The following is a 17,679-nucleotide window of genomic DNA, read 5'->3' as shown; positions in this document are numbered from 1 at the left end:
TGTAATCAAAATCATCCATTTTGTATTTCATAATGTTCTCTACTCTTGTCCCAAGATACTAATGTGGATACATAGGGATCTTACTAATCAACTTAAATTTCAAAAGACAGAAGCTGAAAGCAGGAACATATAAGAGGATAAAAATGGAAATTCATTATAATGCTATAAGGACAGTGGATGGAGCATTAAACCTCATACTGAGCTGATGGTAGCAAGGGTAGAGACTATTAAAAAGGTCATTTACAGTGATATTGGGGAAAAAGAAGAAAATGAAAAAACTACAGGACCATTGCTCAAAGTCACTGATATATTAACTGATAACAGATAAAAGGGAGAATTATTAGAATGCTGAAAAAAACTAGCATGTGTGATTCTTGAGCCACTATTGGAAATCTGTGGAAGATTGTGGAGAATGACAGGTACTGAAGGATTGGAGGTGAACAAATATTAATAATGACAATGTTGGGTACTATCTTTTGTCTTATCATGTCTGGTCATTTTCAAATGATGCCACAATGTGTACTATCTCATCCCTGCTTCCCCACCACTTCTATCTTTGTAACCTCAGAATAGGGGCTAGGAAGAAGAATTTAATTAATGCTTTTTAATGAATTCATCTAGAACAAAAAATCCACATAGAGTTAGCATGGCTTCAGCAAGAACATATCGTGTCATACTAACATTATTCCCTTTTTTGCTAGGTTTTCCAATTGGATAGATGAGGGGAATGTCATAGACAAGTTATCAAGATTTTAGCAAGGCATTTGATACAGTGTTTCTCATGTCATTCTTGTGGAAAGGATGTAAAACTTTGAGTCTGACAGCTCATAGGTAGCTGCCTAGAGGTAGCTAGATTGCAATAAGTAGTCTGTTGGGCCTGGAGTCAAAAAATCTGTTTTCAAACCAGACATCAAAGATGCCAAGATCATCCAGTGTGTCCTTGGCCATCACTGGTCCTATTAACTTTTGTCTTGCCACTAGACTTTGATGACTCAGGAATACAGAGCACAGTTGACAACTTTGTGCAACACCATCTCATTTAAATCTAATTCATGTACAAGTCAAGACATCACCTTGTGATGTCATTGGTATTTAAAAATAAAGGACAAACAACAACAACAATAATTCAAATCAAGCCTCCAGTACTTACTAGTTGTGTTACTCTGGGCAAGTTATTTAACTGCTATCTGCCTCAGTTACCTCATCTACCAAATGAGAATAATAACAGCACTTACCTCACCAGGTTTCTGTGAGGATCAGATGATATAATATTGTGCTTAGCCCAGTGCCTAGCACATAGTAGACACATTAAAAAGCATGTTTTCCTTCTCCTTTCCTCAGCTTCTAAAGGACACAGTGAAAAGAGCGCTGCATTAGAGTCTGGGAAACGTGGGTTAAAATTTAACCTCAGACACTTATTAGATGGGTCACCCTGGCTAAGTCACTTAAATTCTGAACTACAAAATGAGGATAATAATAAGGATTATATATTGATGCTACATGATAACTGACTAAGGTAAATGAATATGTTAAGTATGGAAATATGTGTGTGTGTGCGTGTGTGTGTGTGTGTGTGTGTGTGTGTGTGTGTGTGTGTGTGTGGTAGAAGGTGAGAGAGAGTGACCTGATTTTAACATATTGACTGTCTTGCGGAAAACTACTGTAAGAAATGTTGATGTCATTTTTTTGTCCATGTTATATGTTTTATCATCAATTATTTATGATAGCTATTCAGGATTTTGTTGTCTGAATAGAAATTGTATCAAGGACAATTATAATATTGATTAACTGATATAAAGCTATTATACAACAAAAAGACCAAAAGAGTTTATAATGTGCTTTGGTCCACAAACATTTTATTTACTTGCCAAGTAAAGAAAAATGGCAAACAAAGTAAATACTGAGTTTTAGTACAAACTCCTTTGTGAAATCTCACAAGAAAAGATGAAGTACATTTATAATCCATACTGTGTCATAAAGCAGAGAAAAAGAGTAGAAGGTAAAACCAGTTTAAAGCTGTTCAGTCATTTTTCAATTGTTTCCAACTCTTTGTGACCCCATTTAGGGTTTTCTTGGCCAAGATACTGGAGTGATTTGTCATTTCCTTCTCTAGCTCATTTTAAATATAAGGGAACTGAGGCATACAATGTTAAGTGGCTTGCCCAGGGTCACACAGATTGAATGTGTCTGGAGCCGAATTTGAACTCAGAAAGATGAGTCTTCCCAACTCCATGCCCAGCACTCTGTCCACTACAGCACCTAGCTGCCCTAGTTTAAAGAAAGTTTGGCAAATTATCAAAGTAAATTAAGTCATTTAAGATGATAATTGGAAGAGGACAACACAAAAGAAAATAGAAAATATCTGTAAAGATTATTAAAACAAACTTTTAAACTTTTACAACATTGATAAATAAATTGTTCTTCACTTTGCATCAATCCATAAAAATCTTTCCAGATCTCTTTGAAACTTTTCTTCATTTTTTAAAAACAGTACAATAGTACTTTATTACATTTATACAACACAATTTCTTCAGTCATTCTCCAACTGATGGATACCATCTTATTTTATAGTTCTTTATCATTACCAAAAAAATCCTGAGAAATGCACACATATTGTTTGCTCTATCATATCACACAGGTGCTTATCATTATTGAAAAGCAATTTAAAGAAAAAACTTTTTTGAGACAGTTGATGATGAAATGGAGACTTAAAATGAAATGGCATCAGTTATGCTAAGTTGACACTATCTTAAGTTAAAAAATTACTCTCATTGCATTGGAAGTTATGATTGAATAAAAAACTTACTCCTCCTGTCTTATTAAGGTAGTAAAATTAATTCTCACTATGTCTGCCTCCCAAATCACTATTATTTAGCTATTTTTTTATTTATCCATATTTATTCTCATTATATGAATTCTATATGTATGCATACATGTTCTTATTGCTTTCCTCACTAGAATGTAAACTATTTCTAATAAGAGGTTGCTTCATTCATTCTATTTGTAGCCCCAGTGCCTAGCACAATGTCTGGCATATAATAGCTGCTTAATAAATGTTTGGTGATTGATTATTCATTGATATCATCCAGAAAATATAGAAAGAGACAAAGAGTATATAGCCACTGTGCTCCATCGGTATCCTCATGATCTCAGGAGAAAGCAAGGAAGACCTCCAGCATATTGAGTGAGTCCACTTATGAGGGAGACATAGACAAGAGTTATACACATTGGACAGGTATAGGCGGGTTGCAATTTGTATATTTGGAGGGAACTTCCAAATTATTGCGATCATAGATGCATTTAAGTGTTTGAGTCATGAGGAAGAGGAAGTACACATTTTATTTTTTTGCCCCAGAAGGCAAGATCGAGGACAACAGGTGGACAATCAAGAGAGGCAAATTTAGGGCAAAAGAAACAAAAACTTTCCCACAATCAAAGATGTTCAAAAGTGGTGTTGTCTGCTTCCAGAAATAGTATTTCCTCTATTAGAGATCTTCAAGCAAAAGCTTGATCATAACTTATCGCATAAATGGTCCTCTTTATCAGCTATGGATTAGATCATATGTGCACTGAGGTCCCTTCCAACCCTAACATTCAATGATTCTAGGAATCAAGACTGTAAAATATTCAACCAAGTATTTCTTTGAAATTAAATATACTACAGATGCAATGTGTTTTGAAAGGCCAAAGAGATCCATTTGTAACTATGAGCCAGTGAAAACAAATAAGTTAAAACTGATTAATAGATGATGGTTTCTATGCTGTCATGACATGTCTTTTGTAATAGTATTTCCAGGACTAAATGACCAAAGGAAATAAATAGCTCAACAAATAGAACCAGAATTATTTTAAAAAAATTTTTCTTTTTTTTTCCTGGCAGGATCAGTGTGATCCAAGAGATGTCACTGGTTTAATTCAATGCTATAAACCTCTACTCATAATAGCAAAGAAATGGAAGTGATTTCACAATGAGATCTGAGCTAAAAGCCCGGTAAAGCGCATTCCTCTAAGAACAAAGGGGGAAAGGAAGTAACTACCCATGGGAATGTGATGCAAAAACATTGCCAACTGCATATGGAGATCATATGCCAGATTGTATGCCTTCTACTCTGTTAAAAATCACTCAGGGTTAAATGAGATCACAATTATTGGCTCAGGGATGTTACCTTTGGTGCCTGAGCAATCCTGGACAGAGCTATTTATTTCTTACTCCTGAACAGGTTGTTTGGTCTCTGCTTGTTCTTCTGCACTTATATTTGTTTTTCATGTGATAGTTTCTCTAAAGAACACTATTTGATCATTCATTTACCTGGTTTTAATACTGCTAACTCCATACCATCTACTATGAATGCTATTTTGATTGATAGTAATATTTGGTTCTTTATTTGCATGATAGGTCTGGTGTCATAGGCATTTTGTGCCCCTTATATTTTGCAATTCATTTCTTTGACATAGGGTTAACATTAACCCTATATTTCTCCAGTTGTAGACCACACAAAAGCTCTACCTTGCTTTTTCTCATTGCTCCTTTGTTTCCTGGAATCCTTAAGCACCTCTCCAAGTAAATTGGGTCGCTTGTTACATCAAGTTGAAGAGCCTTAGGGATCTATTTTTCAAGGAAGTCTATTGGGTCTGGCTCCTTCACCCCTTCAGGCAGTCCAATAACTCTGACATTCTAGTTCAAGACAGTAGCTTAAAAATATTCTCCTTTTCTTATAGCATTGTATATCTCTCATTTTGAGCTATCACTATACCATTAGATTAAGTTTAAGTGTCTCACTGCATTATTTTGGGTTCTGCGTTTCCCGTTTTGGAGTCAGGGTTTACTGCTTGTTCTTAAAAAAAAAATCATAGTGTTGCCACAGATATAGTATGCGATATATTTCCTTCTCTTCAAAGATTTATTTTCTGCAAGAGAAGCTCCATATTGCTTTCTTGAAAGTACTTGACAAAAATACTTGGCAAAGATGGTATTTCTTCTCCTTGCATTCTGTCCTTGCCTCACAGACTTTTAAAAAATTGATTTGCAAAATATGTTTCTCCAATTTAGGTACGTCTAGAAACTTTTTCACAGTACAAACTAAATTCCTGATTAGCCATTCAGCCTTTCAGCCCTTTTAAGTATGGTCTTTCAATGAAATGTTTAGGGTTGTTGTAGTAATACCCGGCTAATGTAGTGTTTGGTTGGCTCCTCCTTCTATGCCTCCCTGTTCCTTTGCCCCCATCCACCTGTATCTGTGAATTGGGAATAGGTTATCAAAATGGCCAAGTCTGCCAGCCACCAAGATCTTGGCTTTATTATTCCTCATCAGGAATTCATGCTTATGATCTATTTTGACTTATATAGAGCCTTTGCATTAATTAAATTCCCTTCAAACTAAAGTTATTCTACTTGACTGTATAAATGTGCCTTAATTACATGAACAGAACTATAGCCAGATTCCTGAATCAGTAAGGATTAAAACATCATTTCACAGCCAAACAGAAACATGTTCCCAATCACTGCACTTGAATTATTGTTATGTAGCTTGGGGCTTGTATTAAAATCACTGAATAATTGCAATCAGATTATTATAATCAAGTACAGGAACAGTAATTACAGGTTACAGTCATTTTAAGCTGCCCTGGAAGTCCTATATACTGATCATATGCATATTAAAAGTTTATGTTAGTGATAAAATTAATGAACAGGATTGTAAGCTCTTGTCTGTGAGATAGGTGTCACACATCTTACCATATAGGGAGTTGCATTTTCAGAGCAAGGACAGTCAATGTATTGATATGTTTTTAGATTTTTTTTCATTAGTGAAGCTCTAAAGAAAAAAAAATGGATCAAAATCTAAATTATTCTTATTACTTAGAAATAGCTGCTTCCATTTTAAAATTTAATATATTTTCCATGTTAAGATATCATACTTACTTATAATGAACATTTTGAGGTTCACTATTTCTTTGATTTTATTTTATTTTAATATCACAATCTATGTGAACTGTAGCTTCTGGAAGAAAGGTATTTCAAGGAGAGGTCATTTTATAAAAGCAAAATGTTAAGGATAATTTTCTTTTTCCAAATTTTCTTGTACCAAGAACAGGGGGAAAATACTAAACTAAAAGAAGAAAAGGAAAAAAAAAACTAAACAAAAAACCCAAAACTTTTTTTTCTAGGCTACTTCATATGGTCTTGTTTTGAAAAGACCATAAAGCAAATAAGTATTTCAAATTTGCCGAAGCACTATATTAAAAACAGACACCCATGCTGCCTTAATATTCTGATTAAAAGACCAAACCCCACTGGTTTAACTCTAATAACCTTGTTCTTTGATTCAAACAATGAATATGGAATATGAGATATGAATTGGATTTTGATGGTCTGGATCTAAAATTAGAACCTGAAACAGAAATAAGGAGTAGAGCCCTAGGGCTCCAATCACAGAGAAATGGCTCATGCACACGTATGCCAACCACTGAATCATTTTATTACAGTTTCTGATTCACAAAGAAAACGGGGACAAGATAAGAGTGAAGCTAAGACCAGAGAATATAAGCAAAAAGCACATAGCATGTGACTAGGGCAGGGGGTGGTGGTGGAAGGAACCTTGGAAAAGGTCCTATGCTTAGGTCTTATAGGAGAGTTTACACAATCCCTGCTAGTTGAATATATAGTTAAAGATAAAATGTACTATCACTAAATTCAAATGAATAGGATGTGACATTCAGCGAGGACAAGTTAGGCCAGCAGACTAATCCTGTGCCAAGCTCACAGACTTTCTACAGCCACCATGACAGCAAACATAAGCCAGATAAAAGGCCAACCAAACACCCAGATGCTGCTGCAGGAAAATTACAAACTGGAGCTCAGCATCTGGGTCTCACAGCTGCCAAGTTCACCCCATGGGTGCCCATGGTGTTTGGCTCATATACTGGTCCAGACTGAAGGGGTATGGGCAACACGGAACACACCGAACACCAAGTGAACAAGGAGAAGGGAGACTGCCAAGTGGGTAATAAAATAGCATGATCTTCCTGGTGTGGTTTCAAATGCCTAAAACAAGTTTAGTTTTTAAATGAGAGGCTGAGTCAGTATGGGAGTGGGTAATGCTTTTGCATTTACGCAAAGGGATGATTTAGGCAAGATTAGTTTTGTCCTTGAATAAAAATTTACCTGTGGAGTTTGTCAGTTGTAAGAGGGAATATAATAATAATTAGACATGGGATTGAAATATCCCACCTGGCTACCTAATTTAAAAATTTACATACACACACACACACACACACACACATACACACATATACATGTACATACAAGCATACTTACTAGGAGGAATAGCTAAGGAGAATGAGGGCAAGCACTTGGTACATGAGCCTATTTCAAAAGAGAGAAAAACTCTCTGAATCAAAATATAAGAGAGCATGTGGAATCCAAGTAAGAGTGGCAGCCTCCTCTAGCTTCACTTCAGGACTCTAAAAAGTGTGGCAATCTGTAATAAACATGTAGTTCACTGAAAATTATATAATTAGGAGTCAGCCATTAGTAAATAGAGAGAAAGTTAAGGAAGGCTACCTATCTCCTTTCCCTTCTTTTGAATATTTCCTAAATCTAAGTCAAATGTCACTATTCTTCCTGGTTTTCTGATCACTAAATCTGTCTTCCTATTCACCCTCCCTCAAAATCCAAGACTTGTGTTTTTAATCAACTCCAGACAACCATTACCATTAATTTTAAGTAGGTGTTCTTTTTATTGTGAACTTACCAATTAACCATAAACACACACACATACACACACACACGCACACACACGCGCGCACACACACACATACACAAATCAATATGTGTTAAAAGAACCCAAAGAGGGTTTTGTAAGAAATAATGTATAACTTTTATGTGCAGGTTTTTAAAATATATACTAAAGCTATCATTTTTTTAGAACAACCAAGTACTGATTAACAAGGTTTAAATTTGACTTAGATGAAAGGCAAATAGGATTGTTTCCAAATGATTGTAGTGTTGTTATTTATTTGTTTTTAGTCATGTCTGACGTTTTGTGAACCTATTTGGGGAGTTCTTGGCAAAGACACTGGAATGGTTTGCCATTTCCTTCTCCAAATTGATTATGTAGAGATTGTAATGATGTTATCAAAAAAAGAAATTTCACATACATTCTTAACTTTGATTAAGCTTCTCAGCAGTTGTTTAGTTATAGAATAATTAGAATTATTCAAACAGAATGATCAGCACCCTGGACACTGGAGCAACTTGGATTAAGAAGAACTGCCTTTATTTACTTCGATATATCAGGTTTTACACTCTAGGTCTTCATGTTATCTTCTTAAGCCTCCTTATTTAGCTATCCATTTTTCTTTTTTCTTTTTCTCTCTTAATCATATGAACATCTACCTTTAAAGGTGTTCTTCAAATGCACCAAGGGCTCTACAACTTTCTTTAAATTTTGTTTAAAGTTCGTTGCTTCCTCAAAGTTCATGCTTGTCTTTTTTTATTCAATTATTTAAAATGTATCAATTGCCATATGTGATATATTCACTGCATTCTGTCTGGTGATTATTTGTAATCTAGTAAAGGGTATTCTGAACATTTAAATATTTCAGAGTGATGCAATATCGTAACACTGCTAAAGAGCAGCACGGTTTTCAACTTTTCTCATTCTTTCATTTGAAACATACATATGTGTTATATATGCAGATATATATATATATATATATATACATATATATATATATATATATACATATATATATATATATGTATATCTATTCATACTTGGGGCATCAAGATTTGTGATTTTATTGATTTTAAGGCTTCCTAATGTGAAAACTCCCTCCACAATGCAGATTGGCAGCTCCTGGTTAATTCATAGTTTTAGCAAGTTTCCTGGCACACTGTGGGTCAAGTGATTTGCCTGCGGTCACAAAACTAGCAAGTGTTGGAGCCATAACTTGAAAACAAACATTCCTGGGCTCCATAGTTTCACCATACTGTCTCTCAGAGTATCTGTCCATCTATCTATCTATCTATCTATCTATCTATCTATCTATCTATCTATCATCTATCTATCATCTATCTAAATATGTTTATAGCAAACATAACTAAATTAGCTTCCCCATATGTAAATCCAGAAGACCAAAATTATGGTTAAATGGACATTTACCCATGTAAGTGCTTTCTCAATAATGGGCAACTGTGACAATGAGCTTCTTTTCCATACCCAACAAGACAACTTCTAGTTAATATAAGAGCAATTATAGATTTTTTTAAGTATGTAGGTCTCATTATCATTCAATATAGTAGACAAATGGCGTACCTGAAATACTCAGGAATTCGTCCTTGGTTTCTAGAAAACTGATGGTGGGAAAACATTATTTTTATATTTATGCATGGTGAAGAATTCATTTTAACATATGCTTATAAGCGTTCCAACCTATCATTTTGTCAGCGTAGGAACTCCTTTCATCAGTGCAACAATCATCAGTGTAACCACTTCGCAACAATTAATCAATCAAATATTTGTTAAGCACATGCTATGTTCCAAGCATTAAGAAGGAAACATTCTGTACTCTCAGTGAGGTTACATTCTAATGAGAGAGACAGAGAGAGACAGAGACAGACAGAGAATACATACACACATATACAGATACACGGAATACAAATATAAAGTTAATTAAAAAAATAAATACAATCAAAGCAGATAAGTACAAAGTTGTTTGGGAGAGAGGACACTAGTATCTAGGCGATCAGAAAGGCTCCATGCAAAAGATAGATTTTAAGTCATTATTTCTAAAATATTAATCACCCTGCAACCATCCTCATAATGAATATCTCCCAACTTAATTAGGATGGTCCTTGGACAAGAGCAATTCAGTCTATCATCAGACCTGTACTTGAAGGAGACTTGGTAAGACTGGAAAGAACCCATGTTCTGTGGGTAGAGTTTTTGAGAATATTGGGCTACCACCACATCTCTATGAAATTTGGAGCAGGACTTTAATGAAACATGTATACATATTATTAAAGGCTGTTAATGGGTCCCTGAACTTGTCTTTTTGACTTGCCATATTTTCTAGAAACATGGGAACCAGAACATGAATGTGTCAAGGACAAAGCCTCCACCCACCCTCCCCTAGCTGACATAAGTTGTTTGCACCCTGTGTGTCCTTGGGAGACAAGACTGGCACCAGCCAGTCTTTGCCAGGCTGGGAAAAATCCTCATGCAGCTGGGGTCCTTCGCAGATAAGTGGAGTCTCCTATCTTCACAGTCTAGCAGTTCTCAAAGGAAAAGAATGAGGCTTTTGTCATTGCTTTGCTCCCCACTTTTGGGACAGATTACTGAAGTTTTCCCCTCCCATGCCATTCCTCCTCCTCTTTTGTTGTACTGTCTTAAGAATGCAAACTTCTGTAAGAACTGTGAACTCTTTGGATTCTACATATGTTCATTTCTCCTGTAATAAACCTGGTTTTCACATAAGTCTCACGATGTGATTACCTGTTGACAAAATACATACATATCACACAGTGTTACATACATTTATGTAAGCAGGAAAACCTAGACTCAAGCTGTACCTCTTATATATAATGCATGTGTGACTTTGGGCAAGTCATTTTACCTCAACTTTACACAAGCAACTATCTATAATTAGGAAGTTAGGTGGCACAGAAGAAAAAGTGCTTGGCTAAATTGCGACCTCTATAGTCCACAATTTCTTCATCTATAAAACTGAGTTTAGAGAGGAGAAACAATGTAATGAATAGTGCTCAGCCTTGAAGTAACTAAGGCCTGAGTTCACATCCTGTCTCTGACTCATGCTGGCTATGACTCCAGAAAAGTCAATTAATCTCTCAATGCCCTAAGCGTTTCTCTAAAGATAAAAGTTACAGAAGTACCAGTCTGTAAAAGTGGATAAAAATTTCAAACATCTGGGACTAATCTGTCCTAAAACACAAACAAACCAATAAACAAAAAATGAGGATGAAAATCATTACACTTACCTGTCTCACAGGGCTGTAAAGATCAAGATTAAAATAGAACTTTTTAAATTGTAAAGCAGTTTGTAAATGTAAATTTTATTAATATTAGTAGTAATGAGCCAGGCACAATGAGAACCCCATTCTTAGAAAGTCTGAAAAGTCTTCACTACTTTCCCTAAATGCTATGACCATCACAGAGAATAGATTTAAAGGTAGAAAACGCTTTAATGATCGTGTAGACTAACCTCTTCTTGTACAAATAAGGAATTTGAGGTACAAAGAGGTTTTCCTGATAAAGATACTAGAATGGTTTGTATTTCCTTCTCCCACTTATTTTACAGATGACGAAAATGAGGCAAAGAGGATAAAAAGACGTGCCCAAGGTCACACAGCTAGTAAGTGTCTGAGGCCAGATTTGAACTCATGAAGATGAGTCTTCCTGGTTCCAAGCCCAGTGCTCTATCCACTGTGGCACCTAGCTGCCTAAATTGCAGGGGTACTAATTGGCAAGATAGGAATTTAAAAACAGATCTCTTGATGCCAAACCAGCACTGATTCTACTGTGTCAAGAATATGGAAACTTTTTTCATAGATATAGGATTGGTTATTACTTTCAAAACTGATTATTTTATCAAATAAAATCTTTTAAATTGTTATTTCTTTTTAAAAATGAAAACAGTTAAGCTATAAAGAGTAATTAAAAAGCCTCTTAATGAGGGTGAAAGAGGAGAGTTTAAAAGCTGGCTTAAAGCTTAACATAAAAAAAAAAAACTAAGATCTTGGCAACTGGTCCCATCACTTCCTGGCAAATAGAGGCAGAAGAAATGGAAGCAGTGTCAGATTTTAGATTCTTGGGCTCAAAGATCACTGCAGATGGTGACTGAAGCCATGAAATTAAAAGACTCTTGCTCCTTAGAAGGAAAGCTATGGCAAATTTTGGGCAGCATACTAAAAAGCAGAGACATCACTTTGCCAACGAAGGTCTATTATAGTCAAAGCTATGGTTTTTCCAATAGCAATGTATGGCTGTGAAAGTTGGACTATAAAAAAAGTTGAGTGCGACAGAACTGACATTTTTAAATTGTGGTGCTGAAAAAGACTTTTGACAGTCCCATGAACAGCAAGGAGATCAAATCAGTCAATACTTAAATTAATTCAAGGTATTCACTGGAAGGTCAAATATGGAGGCTGAAGATTAAATACTCTAGGCACATCATGAGAAGACGACACTCACTGGAAAAGATCCTGATATTGGGAGAGATGGAAGGCAAAAGAAGACGGGGAAGGCAGAGGATGAGATGGAGAAACAGTGACCTGAACTTTGACAAACTTCCAGAGATAGCGGAGGAGAGAAGGGCCTGGAATGTTACGATCCATGGGGTCATGAAGAGTTGGACACGACTGAATGATTAAACAACCACAAAAAAGCTACCTTGTCTAACTTTAGATGAAAATAAAATTCTTAAGTTTTTTCCTAAAATATAGTTTCCTTTACATTTGTCAAGAATTATTATCTTCCAATAAATTAATATAATTGCAAAAAATTCTAAAAAAAAATGAAATATTCACATTTTTTCCTTATGATCCCTAAAAATGAAAAGCAATCACCTCTAGGGTGAAACATAGCCACTATTCATTATAGTGAATAACAGTTCCATAGAACTCAAGATAAATATCATACCTAATTAAAAATGCAGAGCACATTGAGTTAGATAACTTCAATTAATAAAACTAGAATGTATATAGGATGCGCCAAATGTCTTAGGGAAGTATTAAACTTCAATCACTTAATATTGAATTGTTTCAGACCCCTTGAAAACTCCATGAGTCATAAAAAAAGGTCTATTTTGGCTTTTCAGTGCTTTCTTTTCATTTGCATGTGGTTTCCCCACAAACTAGAGTCAATTTAATTCTAATCTGGTTAATAAAGTTTATTAAGCACCTACCATGTCTACAACCTTTAGTTGTTTTTTGTTTTTTGTTTTTTTTGGAATATTCTCAACTCTAACATGAAATTGTTTGAACATGGTAAAACTTAATCTGTCCTTCACAAAATAGTAAATTTAGAGCTAGAAGAGACTTAAAAGGCCAACGGACTTCAAACCACAGCTAATAGCTGTAAGTCACTGCAGATACAAAAACAAAACTAACACTCTCTACCCTCTAAGAGTTTATATGGCACTGTATTCTTTCCTGGTCAGGTATGTAGATCACATGCCATCTACCACATAAATTATGGATCATTCTTCCAAAACATACTTTAGGGACTACTTTAATAAGCTAGCATATTCCTGGAGGAGGACAGCCAAGGTGATAAAGGAGTTACATATCATACTGTTTATAGAACAATTGAAGGACCTAGGGATATTTATACTGGAGAGGAAATAACTTATCATGAAGGCTGACTATCTGCAAATATTTGAAGAGTTACTATGATTCTATCTGTTTTTGAGAGATGAAATTTGTGGGAAAGGCATGGAGATTTTTGGCTTTTGATTTGTGACTTTTGTTAACAACAAAATGCAACCATTTAGAATATATTTGAAGGGTTTTCTGTGAAAGGTATTTGGCCTGTTATTATTCCTTCAGCGTGGCCTAGTCACATTCATTTTTTAACTGCCTTCTCACACACACACATATAACTCCCACTGAACTTTTGGACTTCCAAAATCCCTGGTTCTTTTCACAGGAAATGCTCTTTAGTTACCTTTTTCTCATCTTGAATAGGCTCTTTTTATTTTTTTTTAATACCTCATTGAAGAACTTTGTATTTATTTCTTATAATTATAATAAGGAACTTGGGGAACTGTTTTTGGGGGATCTAGATTCAATGAACTAATTAACTAATCCTCCTAGCTTTGTAACATTTGCAGACTTGATTTGTATGCCATTTATTCCTATATCCAAGTCATTGATAAAAGTGTTGAACAGATCAAACCTGAGTAAACAGAACTCTGTAGGTTATGACAGAATAAGTTGGATTTTTCATTTGTTTGTTTGTTTTCCCCCACTCTGCATTTTCCATTCTTTTACAGTTTTCCAAGCATTATGACTACTGGAAGTAATTTTATTTTCTCAGCCCTCAGATAACTTGCACAAATAGCAAATATAGAGAATTGTTCATGTTCACCCCTTCCCTACAACTAATTACAATCTTCTATCAACTATTTTCAAAGAACAAAAGTGAGAAGAAAGGAGAATAGAGACTTTCCTCCTCTTTTCTTGATTTTGAAAGCCATTCAACTTAAGATTATTGGTAAAATTTATAAATAAATATTAATGAATATTAATGTTTTCATCAGAAATACTCAACTCCAAAGAGCCCTCACTATGTCAATAATGAGTTTGATTTGAGCAAAATGCTGTGTCTCCTTAGGGTGTCTAGACCAAATGTTCTTCAACCCTTGCTGGACCAGATGTCATTACTTGTCAAAATCTATTGCAAAAACCTGAAAGGGCTACATGCAGGCATTCCAGTGTCTTGCCCTGCTAGCATAAGTGATGTGTCATAGAGGGCTTTAAAATGAGTCCATTGTGCTGGCCAGAGTTGAAGACTTCAATATCAGTTTCTTGACATCTTTGAATCATTGCAAACTTCAAGATCACATTTATGTCCCAGCTTGTGAGATGACTGCATGCAAGTTTTAAAAAATCAGTCATCACTTCCTCATTACTCACTGTGACTAGTGGTGGTTCCCCTGAAAAGCTTTTGTCCATGAGCTCTCTACCAACACTTTCTTTACTTTTCAAAGCCATGTAGAAGAAAAACACAGCACATGTATTTTGACACGGCCACATGAGGAACTTCGATAAAGTAGGAAAAAGAAAACCAAGATAAAACTAATTCCCCCAAATATATCAATGTTACTGCAGGCATCTTGTGGTCTTTTCCTTTTCTGTTCCCTGACATATCATATTTTTGCCTTGTTTTCATCATATCAATATTATGAGGCTACTATTATCTATCTATCATTTATCATCTAATCTAGCTATCCATCTATATCTACTTATCTATCATATATCCATCTATCATCTGTCTATAATCTACATAGCTATCATTTGTCTATTTATTTATCTATCATCTGTCTATGCCAGTTTCTTTTCTAAATGTTTCCATTTAAAATTCATCCATCTTACTTGTAGAAATTTGGGGGTTAGTTCATTGGCATTCTTATATCCAATTCCCAAAAAACACAGAAATAAACCATCTACAACAACCAACATCCTTCGCCTATCCATTATTTTAGAGAGGTGTCAAGGAGGACATAGGAGATAGGAGACCTGGGTTCCACTTTAAGCTCTCCATTCAGTTGGGTTACTTTGGACAAGTTACTTTACCTATGTGGGTTTCAGTTTCATCAACTGCAAAATGAAAATATTAATTATATTTATAGTTTGTAAAATTTAAATGTGGAAGGGACTTTAAAATTATAGGATCATAGGTCTAGAGTTGGAAGGAACCTTCAAGGTCATTTAGTCTATTCCCTCATTTTTTAGTTAAGAAAACCTAAGCTTAGAGATGTTAAAAACTTGCTTAAATTCACATAGGTAGCAAGTGGCCAAGCAAGTATCAAATTCAAGTCTTGTGACTCTAAGTTCAGTGTCCTTACCTTACTTTTCATCTTGTATAATCCTCTTGTTTTGCAAGTGAAGAAATCAAGGCTTATCTAGATTTCAAAGGTTCCTTCCAGCTGAGAAAATTTTGCAATTCAAATCTATATTACTTATATTTCAGGAAGCATTTTTTTTAACATAGGATCTCTATCCCTCCCTTAGTAGTGGAAAGCAGCTGAAAGAGAAATGCTATCATGAGGAAAAGTATTCAACACTGAGTCTATGGGGCCATATACAGTCTTACAATATCTTGTGAACCCATGAGATCAGAGAGAAACAACTGACTCCAGGGGCAGAAATAGGATATAAGACACCAGGACTGTGATTCCAATTCTTGATATTTATTGATTTTTCTATTTTTTAATATGTATCAAACAATTTAAAATTAAAGCTATAATTTCGAAGTTGTAGTGTTAAAGCAGACAGAAAAGGATCTCAGTAGGGAAGTATTTCCAATGAGTCTTCCTATGACTGATCAGCACTAGTTTTTGAAATGTTCATTACTTTTATACTTACCATGTTGTTATGGTCTAAGAAGGCAAGGATCAAACTTTTCAACTGGAGAACTACTGACTTCTAAATTCATGGTTCATTCTTAAATATTTATTCACTTCCCTTTAATTCTGTTTTTGTAGCCATGAGTCCAGGATTGATGACTTGATTATTAAGGTTATATTAGTATGAGAATTATGTTTATTAAACATTGACAAGATGCCCAAAGAAATTGATGCATACAGTCTAGTCATAATAATTAGTAATTCTGTAGCACTTTATCATTACAAAATATTTAAGTTACATTATTTTATTTGGTTCTCCTAGTAATCCTGTGAGAAAGCTAGGACAAGTATATAACTAGATGTTCAGGGAACTCTTCCTTTGGTGTCTGCCATGTACTTTGGCAGAATACAGCTCCAGATTAGTCCCCAGTGATGAGGACCATGGTTGTATCATACCAACAAGGTACATGATGGCAAAGAGCCAAAGTAAATATTCAGGTTAATGGGAAAAGTTCTTTGATCATCCCTATGTTAAGTATTACTATTACTATTTTTAAATAAACAAAGAGACTGAAACTCATAGAGATGAAGCAACTTGTCCAAGTTTAGACAAGGTCAAACTGAAGTCTTCTACTTCCAAGTACCACGGTTCTTTTTTTTTTTTCTTACCGGAACACAATACCATGAGACTGGAACTAAAATTTATGCCTTCATCAGTGCTATGAATAACTTAAGAGCTGCTGTGTAAAAGATACTTTAGCTTCCCTGTAATCTAAGCTACTTATATTTGGATATTTATTTTTATGTTTTTAAAAATAGGATTATTGTTTCTTAAGCATTATGTCAAAGATCAGATTAGAGCCCAGGTTTATAACTCCTACTGAATCTATGTGCTCTAAATCCTATTGTCTTTTTTTCTACTTGTGCATACTGTAGAACTATCTTGACACATTTGCTCAAGAATCAACCTCTAAAACATGTTACCATAGACTAGAACCATACAGGATGAGAAATAATAGGTGAGTTGCAATCTCCTCTGTTCTAAAGAATAATCAAATCATTAATTTACCAGATATACTGAAGGACTTAAGAGACATAAAAGGCAGCATGGCAGTGGATAGAGAGCTAGATAGAATGAGAAAGACATGGATTCAAGTTTTTACTTGACCACAAACAGGCTTGCTGTGCACACACGTGCAGATGAATATTTAACTACCAAAATGTTGGCTCTCCAAAACACTTTTAGGTTTAATCTGGATTATGAATATTTTCCCCATAAAATTCTTAAATTGTGACAACCAACAAAACAATAAACCAAGCCAAAATCTATAGCTCACAATGAAAATGTGACAATTGACTCTCTCAACCAAATCTAAGCTAACTCTAGCATTCTCCTTCAGCTATGTGACCATGTGCAAGTCATTAAATGTGTTAGTGCTCCAGGTGACTTTTTCAGACTATAAATGACAGATAAGTTATCAATGTGCATCAGTGCAGGGGAGTTTCCTCATACCAATAAAATCTCAGCTTTAAACTCTCTCCTCTCCAAAAATGAGAGAGGCATACAAAATGATTAAGTCTAAATTCTGA

Source organism: Phascolarctos cinereus, unplaced genomic scaffold (assembly GCF_003287225.1).
Source record: "Phascolarctos cinereus isolate Bilbo 61053 unplaced genomic scaffold, phaCin_HiC Scaffold_4;HRSCAF=312, whole genome shotgun sequence".
In the NCBI taxonomy this organism is placed as follows: Eukaryota; Metazoa; Chordata; class Mammalia; order Diprotodontia; family Phascolarctidae; genus Phascolarctos; species Phascolarctos cinereus.
Note: the sequence above shows the minus strand (reverse complement) of the source record.